Source organism: Arachis hypogaea, chromosome 14 (genome assembly GCF_003086295.3).
Source record: "Arachis hypogaea cultivar Tifrunner chromosome 14, arahy.Tifrunner.gnm2.J5K5, whole genome shotgun sequence".
NCBI lineage: Eukaryota > Viridiplantae > Streptophyta > Magnoliopsida > Fabales > Fabaceae > Arachis > Arachis hypogaea.
In genome coordinates this window covers 426,359-435,306 of record NC_092049.1, presented here as the reverse complement: position 1 = coordinate 435,306, position 8,948 = coordinate 426,359, and the positions used below count along the sequence as shown (strand labels likewise).

Sequence of the window (8,948 nt, the reverse complement as noted above, 5' to 3'; positions counted from 1 at the left end):
ATTTATTCTTATATTTATGTCTATTAGACTGTCTTTATTTATTAGGACAGAATATTAAGACATAAAAATAGAAATACAAAATTATATTTGACAAGTGAAATATAGATAAATTTATTATATATTTATATCTTAAAATATTAAATTAGTGTATTTTGTCAGGAAAAACACAAGACTCTGGACGAAGAGATAACTTGTTTTTTTTTATTTTTTATTATCACTATCAAATTTTTAAAATTAAATATTTTATCATTTTATTTTTGTTCAAAATTTTATTTGAAACAAATAACAGTAAATTAGACTTCTTATTATTTGTTCTATTTTATATTCAGTTTATCACTAAATAAAATATAAAAATATTAATTTTTATATTTTTATTTTCTATATTTTATTCTCAGTATCTTGCCTTATTATATTATTAGACATAACCTTACTTATAGTCTTTTTAAAATTTATCAATTATTTCACGAAATATAATTATTGTTGCTTTTAAAAACCATTTTTAGTTTAATTTAACAAATATAAATTATTTTTTTAAAATTAATTTTATTAATTTAATTTTAAAAAATAAAAATAAAATCCAAAACCAATCTAAAATACAAGATTCTATCGGATTTGGGAAGTCAAATCATACCATTTTTTTCCCAGAAATTCAATCTTATATATTTAATTAGCAAATCAAAGAATTAAATATTTGTATTTGAATATCTTAAATATAAATCTAATTTATTCAAAATATGCCATTGTAATTAATTGATATAAGATTGTGCAACTATAAAAGGCACACCAAAACAGTGTTGAAATACAATAGATAAATTCAAGAATTTATCGAGACAGCATTGATTTAATCTCTCAAAAAAAAAAAAAAAATTTTTCAACATGGCCGTCATGAACAACATAATTATCGTCATATTCCTCTTTCTTGCCCTGGTTTCTCAATGTAATTATTTTCAAATGCATGAATTTCTACTCTTTTTCTTTTTCTTTTTCTTTTTTTCATTTTTTTGCGAATGTGAGAATTTCAAATTAGGTGTATAATAAAAATGAGCCATAATATTTTTTATAATATGTTAGAATATAAAAAATATAAAATAATATGTATGTATATATATACAATTATAACTGATTTAGTACTTGTTTGGGCGCCATTATTTTGATAAAAAAAGATCTTTTTTCAATGAAAAAAGATTTTTTTTTTATTTTTTAGCGTGTTTGACAAATTTATAGTAGTAAAAGTAAAAGCACTAAAAAAATTAAAAAAAAAAATCTTTTTTGAAAAGCTGTAATTTACATATTTTTTTTAAAAGATTTTTTTCTCTTAAAAAAAAAAGATGTTTTTTATCTAATAAATAAATAAATAAGTACTTTTATATCGTTATACCCAAACATAATTGATAGATAAAAAGATCTTTTTACATGAGATACCCAAACATAAAATTATTTTTACTTTTCCATAAAATCTTTTAAAAAAAAGATCATTTTTTTAAAAACTCACCCAAACAAGCTCTTAAAAACTATTTTTATTATGACTACTGGTTTTAATTTATTTGTTGTTTTGGTATCATCAGGTTATGGCCAGTGCAGAGAGTCTGATCTTTTTCTGACGCAAAAACCAACAGGGGCTATAGTAAAAGGAAAGGCAGAGTGGGAAGTTACTATAAGCACCGGATGTGCTAAATGTAATTTTCCGGGAGTAAGGGTAAATTGCTTAGGATTTCAAACCGTGGAGCCTATAAATACGTCAATCTTGGGCAAACCGGAAGGAGGACTTTGTCTTGTTGCTAAGGGTCGACCTATTTCTAGATCACAACCTGTTACCTTCAAATATGCATCGGACACCTCTTTTCCTTTTCATGCTGTCGAGACAAAAATTGTTTGCACTTGATTTTCCAATACTTAAACATCTCTTTGTATACTTATATCATGTAATTAAAGAATAAAAGTTTCGTACTAAGAAACAGAAATAAAAGTGAAAAAATATTTTGTATATAAATAATATTAAAATAAAAAAATCTCGTGGTTCAATTATTTATTAAACATATGTATATACGGTATATTTTTTTATTGGTATTGGTTAAATCTATTTTTGTAATTGTTTTATTCGCGAGGAGTCGTATGAGATGAAAATCTCATGTACGGTTCTAGAATAGCGATGGAATTTCTAAACAACCATCAACTATAACCTCAATACATTATGTTTCTTTTGATACAAAATTTTTAAGAAATTAAGTGATTTTAAGTGATTTTAAAGAAATAGAAAATTTCCGAAATTTCTTTGTATTTGTATGTAGTAAAAGCGCTTTCTTTTTATATTTTTTTTATTATGATTAACGATATACTAAAAAACAGAAGATAATAAAAAACAGAGGTTTGCGATCTCATACTTTTCTTCGTTCATGATCGATATTCTGGTGTCCTAGGCATAGAAGAACCATACCAATCCATCCCGAACTTGAAAAAATTTCAAAAACGACAAGAACTGAGAAAAAAAAAAGATATATTCAAAAACCGATACTTCTTTTTATCTTTTTTATAATAGCATTTGAAAATTATCATTCTATATTCTATCTATGGTTTCAATATACTATTAATATATTTAATTTAAGTTGTAAACAATAAATTGTATGTTTGTGATTTGATACGTGTAACCTAAAATTATGGCTTTTACCTTTTATGCATAAATAAATTAAAAAATATTTAAATTACCTTAATCTCCTAATTAAAATAAATTAATTACACAAATGTATGTTTTTTATAACATTATATAAATAATCTAGAATGATGTTATTTTGGTTTGTACGTAGATAATTTTATAAGGTGGCACAATTTATTTGTTAAAATTTTAATCATGTGTTAAAATTTTAACTCGTTTAATATATAAATTATTCAAAGATGTAATAATTTATATTTGTACATAAATAGTTTTGGCGATGTCAAATTTTTGTGTAAAAATTTCAACTCGTTTAATATATAATACGTAAATCTTATCGAAAAATTATGAGTCTTAAATGGATATAGATCGTAGTAAACTATTAGAATTTATATCCTGTGACTTATGTATGTATAGATAAAAACAAAAGTTTATCATCATAAAAATTTTAAAAAAGACATTTTTTGTATTTTTATTTTAACTATTTTTTGAAAAAAATAAAAATATATTAATTTATTTCTATTCTTACCTTTTTTTTATGAAATTCTTAAAAAAAATTTGGATATAATAATGAGATATGAAATTCTAATATTTATTATTTCTCTTCTTGTCTCATTCTACAGTGACTACTCATATTTACTAATATTTTTTTCTTGTACAATATATTTGTTAAGAATAATGTTATACATCTTAGTCTTTTTATGAATAAAGTCCAACCAAGTTAAATAATAAGATTTAAAATAATACTAGTTATAATTAATTTTTGTTATACTAGACTAACTTGATTAAATTTAGTTAACAAAAAAATTTAAATGTGTAGCATTATAAAAAATATTAAATAAAATAGACAATATTTTTAATCTCTTGAAAATTTTTAACCAATCAATTATTCTCTGCTTAATTAATATTTAAAAGGAATAGATAATATTACCTCTATTTTATAATGTTATCTTTCAAATAGATTTATGTAATAAAAAATTGAGCATTATAATTTACCTAAATGAATAAACTACTTATTATTTATCTCTCATATATTATTGATCAACTTAAAAATAGTAGAATGAAGATTTTGTTTTGTATAAAATTTTACTAGCAATAATTAACGAGTTGAAAATTAAACACATAATTCGTGGCATTTTAGGACTATAACCTAAATAGTTACACCCTAAAATGACTTATGTGTTAAACGTGTTAAAATTTTAACTCAAATTGTAAAATTTTAGGACTATTTATATACAAACATATATAACTACATTCCACGATAATTTATTTGTTAAATGAGTTAAAATTTTAACAGATAAATTGTGCCATCCTACAAAAACAATTTATGTATCAACCAAATTGACATCATCATAGGATGATTATTTATTCTATATTGAAAAGAGGACATTCATATAATTAATTTTGTTTCAGAAGATTCTAGTAATTTGGATTTATTTTAGCTTATTTATGCAACAAAGTCTAAAATTACTTGCACTAAAAAAATATAGTTGTCTAATAACAAAAACTAATCATATCATTATACTAGAACAAAAATATTTAAATAATATTTGACTTATCTAACGCTAAATCTTAAATACATATATTAGAGTTATTCTTAAAATAGCAACTAATGAAAATATTATAACTATATTAAATATGTAAAATTTGTATAAATTCAGACTATATTTTATTTTAAATATACTTCATTATCAGTTATCCATGAATAAAAAAACTGAAATAACTACCGCATTAAGAAATTATGTTTACCTTTATGCCTCTTTAATGACAATGCATTAGTACATTAGATGGCTGAAATTTTTTGGAATGTTAAAAAATAACATTAAAATTTTATTAAATAAAATCACCTAGTGTAAAGTATTTGATGAGAATTAAAAAAATTAAAAAGATAGAGTATTAAAAAGCTTATACAAATTCTTCGGATTGTATCTCTAATTTTGATATAAGTTTTTGAAAAACGAAACCTAAAATAAGGAGCTCAATCTCATTATATACTCCACTCTAAATATTCTTGGCCATACTCTATACAAAATTATTTGAATAATGACTGAAAAAATTAATGGCTAATAGCGACTAATATAGAATTTTTAGGATCAGAGAAAAGTTGGTCGCTAAAACTAATAGCAATCGAATTAGTGATTGATAAGTTTTTTATACAACTAGAATCAAGTTAGTCTCTAAATCGGTCGCTATTTTTTAATTTAGCGACCGAATTAGCAACCAAAACATGAGAAGTAACATTTTTGGGACTTTTGGTCACAAAATCAGTCGCTATTTTTAATTTAGCGACTGATTTTGCAGTCAATAGAGAGATAAGGTGAAAAGTTTTCGGTTGCTAAGGTAGTGGTCGCTATATCGGTCACTAATAGCAATCGAATTAGCGACCGATCACTTTTTTATACAACCAGAATGTAGCTATGGTTGCTAAAATCGATCGCTATTTTTTAATTTAGCAACCAAAATAAAGAAGTAACATTTTTGGGACTCCTGATCGTTGATAATCAAATCTTATTTGAATTATATTGGTCGTTGATATTCGACCCTTGCAAAATTTTTTAAAAAATAAAAAATATTTATATAAAACAATTTATATATATATATATATAGTGAATAACTAGTTTTTATTAGAATTGTTACTAGTTGAAAAAATATAAGTGGATCTAGAGATATTAACATGAAAAACGAACGAGCTAAATGGTTTGATTTTGGAAGCGGTTTGATTTTTAATTGGTTTGATTTTATAAATGTTTTGATATTAGAAATGGTTTTTGATTTATTGAAAATGATTTGAAAGAGTTTGAGAAATGGTTTGGATGGGACCCGAGAAGGGTGGCAAAGTCCGAGTTTTATGGAAAATGTTGCCAAAATTTTTATAAAATCCGAGACTTTGTTTGAAATGTTATTTAGAAAAAGATTGGATTTGAGAAATTGTATCATTTGATTTTTGATTTATTAAGAAAATAGTTATGTTTCGAGTTTAATTCATTCAAAACAATGTATATGTTTTGAGTTTGATCTATTTAGAAAAGAATTATTTTATATTTAAATTATTTAAGAAAAGTATTATGTTTTAAGGTTGGTTTAAATATGAAAATGGTTTATGTTTTGAATTTGACTTCAGAATTTTATTCGGAGGAGTTTTAGTGAACTTTAAAAGTAATTGAATTTTGATTGAATGATTTCGTTTTAATTTGCAACGTCTTGGAAAAAGTTAAAGAATTAATTTTAAGGATGAAACTGGGATTGGTTTGGTTTTAAAATTGGTTCGAAACTTCTGATTTGTATGATTTGGTTTTGATTTGATTTATAAACTTTATTTGATTAAATTCAATTTAAAAAAACAATGATTGTTAAGTATTTCTAATGAACTTAGAAAATGAGATTGGTTGTCGTTCCCCTAAAATCTAGAGGCCTTGCTGAGGCGTTTAACTAATAAATGGTTTTTCTTTGTCTTCTGAAAGAAGAATTGGTTTAAGTGAAATTGTTTTAAAGGTTTTGGAGTATGTCACAAAGAGGTGGTTTTGGTTTTAAAAGAAAAAGAGAAGATAAATCGGCACGTGTGATTATGAGAATGATTGAAAGGTTACGAGAGGGTGACGGAAAATAAATAGTTATGGTGCCGATGTGAAAATGTTAAGCCGTGGGTTTTATATGTGAATGATTGTGTGGGGACCCCGTAAATATGGAATGGCTTCCAGGAGAAAGGGTCACATGCTTCAGCTGGAAAATCAGCGTCTACAAGTACTTGCAGATAGGGGTGTAATCGGTTCGGTTTGGTTCGGTTTTCGACCGAAAACCAACCGAACCAACCTGATCGGTCCTCTAATAATACCAACCATTCGGTTGGCTGCGGTTTGATCAATCGAACCGAACCGAACCGAACCAACTGCGGTTTGGTTCGGTCAGTTTTTTCGGTTTTTTTACACCTATTGATCAAAATTAAAATTATTATAAAATAAAATTTAAAACCTTCAATAAACTAGAATAACAAGAGTATATCACATCCAAATTTAATACAGATTCAACTTAATTAAATATAAAACAAAGACAACTAAAAATGTCTAGCAAAACTAACAAAAATAAACACACTTTGATCTAGAATGGGGCGGGGATTTGGTAAGCATGCCGCTGTCCGTTGAAGAACGTACCACAGACTCAACAATTTCACCCCCAACTTTAGGCGTCCGCTCATTGGGCACCTCATTGCTTGTTGGCTGCATATATATAAACAGAACAAAGAAAAATTAGTATTTTTAACTCATGAACAGCACCAAAAGTTTTGTTTCCAGCAACAAAACCACAACAGCTCATAAGCAGCTTATGAAAAATTAGCATTTTTAATTATATGCAGCCATATATATGCACTTATGCAGAACAAAACCATTGGATAACAACTTCAACATCTTGCACCAAACATATAGCCATATTTCAAAGTCTTAAACTAAAATCAAAGGGGCAATTAGTGTAGAGCCGGCACAAACATATACACTTATACACTATATTATAAATTGACCTTTGCAATGTGAAATATCAAATGTCACAATATTTCATGCCACAGTTGAAGCCTTCCTCAACTTGCAGTTCTGTTACATCTTAAAGACTTAAAAAGACACAATAAAAGTTCCAAAAGACCCCTAAACTAAGACTAAGGCATTAAATTATTAAGTAAGACAACTACCATGCATTCTTGTTATTAATAACTTCATAATAATATAATATGATACCATGAGTTAGAGCAAAGTCAATTAAGCAATCCACTTCTATGTATTAGAGCATCAATTCCATAAGTAATCTGCAGAATCTAGCATTATGATCTTAACAAGTTTTATAATCTGACTGCTCAAAGAATTGCATTTATTATTGGTTGCATATTTCACTATCAGTGATTTTTGGTATCAATATTAGTGTGGAAATGAGATACAAGAACTTGATTTTTAGGAATAAAAGATACAAAAACTTGATTTGATAAACATTCAACCAGAATTTGAGAGAAAATGAGATCAAGCACAATATCACTAAAAATCAAGCACAAACAGAATTTAAATCAAGCATAACATCACTAAAAATCCCACAAACAGAATTTCTAAAAACAGAACCACAAACATAATTTCTAAAAAACAATTATTCAGGTTAAATCAGGCACAATATCACTAAAAATCAAGCACAAACAGAATTTAAATCAAGCACAACATCACTAAAAATCCCACAAATAGAATTTCTAAAAACAGAACCACAAACAGAATTTCTAAAAAACAATTATTCAGGTTAAATCAGGCACAATATCACTAAAAATTCCACTAAATCAAGTACAAATATCACTAAAAATATTGCAGACTAGGAGAAATTACTGTAAAAAAAATAACCAACCACAAATTCTAACCTCTGAAGAAGACATTCTTCACTTGCTTTTTGCAGGAGAGGGCTTGGTGACAGGAGTGACGGCGACCCAGCGAGCAGCGACCAGCGACGGCGACCCTGCGACGGCTACGGATGAACGCCTTCGAGAAACGATTGGCGACTTCCTTGACGATGGACACTGGACAGCACTCTCTGGCTCCCTCGGGCTCTCTTTCTGTCAAGCATGGAGGTCGGAGGTGGTACCGTGGAAGAATGGGAGAGAGAAGTTTTTTGTGGGTGAATTGGGTGTAGCCGCGTAAAAGAAGAAGAAAACTAGGGTTGTGGCTAAGTGGCCCTTTTATACCTAGGTTAAAGGGCAACTTAGTAAAAATACACACCACTGAACCCCCATTATTCGGTTCGGTTAGGTTCGGTTCGGTTTCTGCCGATCCAACCGAAAATCGAACCGAACCGATCGGTTTAGTTCGAAAAAAACAAAAAAAAATCGATTTTTTCGGTTTTTCAATCGGTTGTTGTAAAATTCGGTTCGATTTTGTAATATTTTTCGGTCCGATTCGGTAATTTACACCCCTACTTGCAGAGGTCATGTCTCGTGGATGACAAATTTAGTATTGTAATTGTCGCAAAATTTGCTGGTAAAACGACGGTAATATACTAATATTCGACACTAAATCTAATGGTAAAATCGACAATAATTAATGTTTTCTTGTAATGTATTAACCAATCTTATCAAAAATGCTTTTCATAAATAAAATATAAATAACTAATTACTAACTAATCTTACAAATTTGATTTTCATAAATAAAAAACCCATGACTAAGACACACATAAATTAGATACATTATTAATTAAAAACATTTTATATGTATTTTTATTTTTTTAAATTAATAACAAATCTCATGATATTCATTAATTGTTAAAAAATATCATCCTAAATATATAA

General features: G+C 26.7%; 1 long non-coding RNA gene across 1 annotated transcript; it reads right to left on the bottom strand.

Moving 5' to 3' along the window:
• Window positions 1-6,603: 6,603 nt before the first annotated feature.
• Window positions 6,604-8,293, bottom strand: LOC112740216 (uncharacterized). The gene is made up of 2 exons (XR_003171049.2): window positions 8,028-8,293; window positions 6,604-6,861 (listed from the first exon to the last, which is right to left on the bottom strand). It is a non-coding gene; the product is annotated as an uncharacterized lncRNA (long non-coding RNA).
• Between the last annotated feature and the right edge of the window lie 655 nt (window positions 8,294-8,948).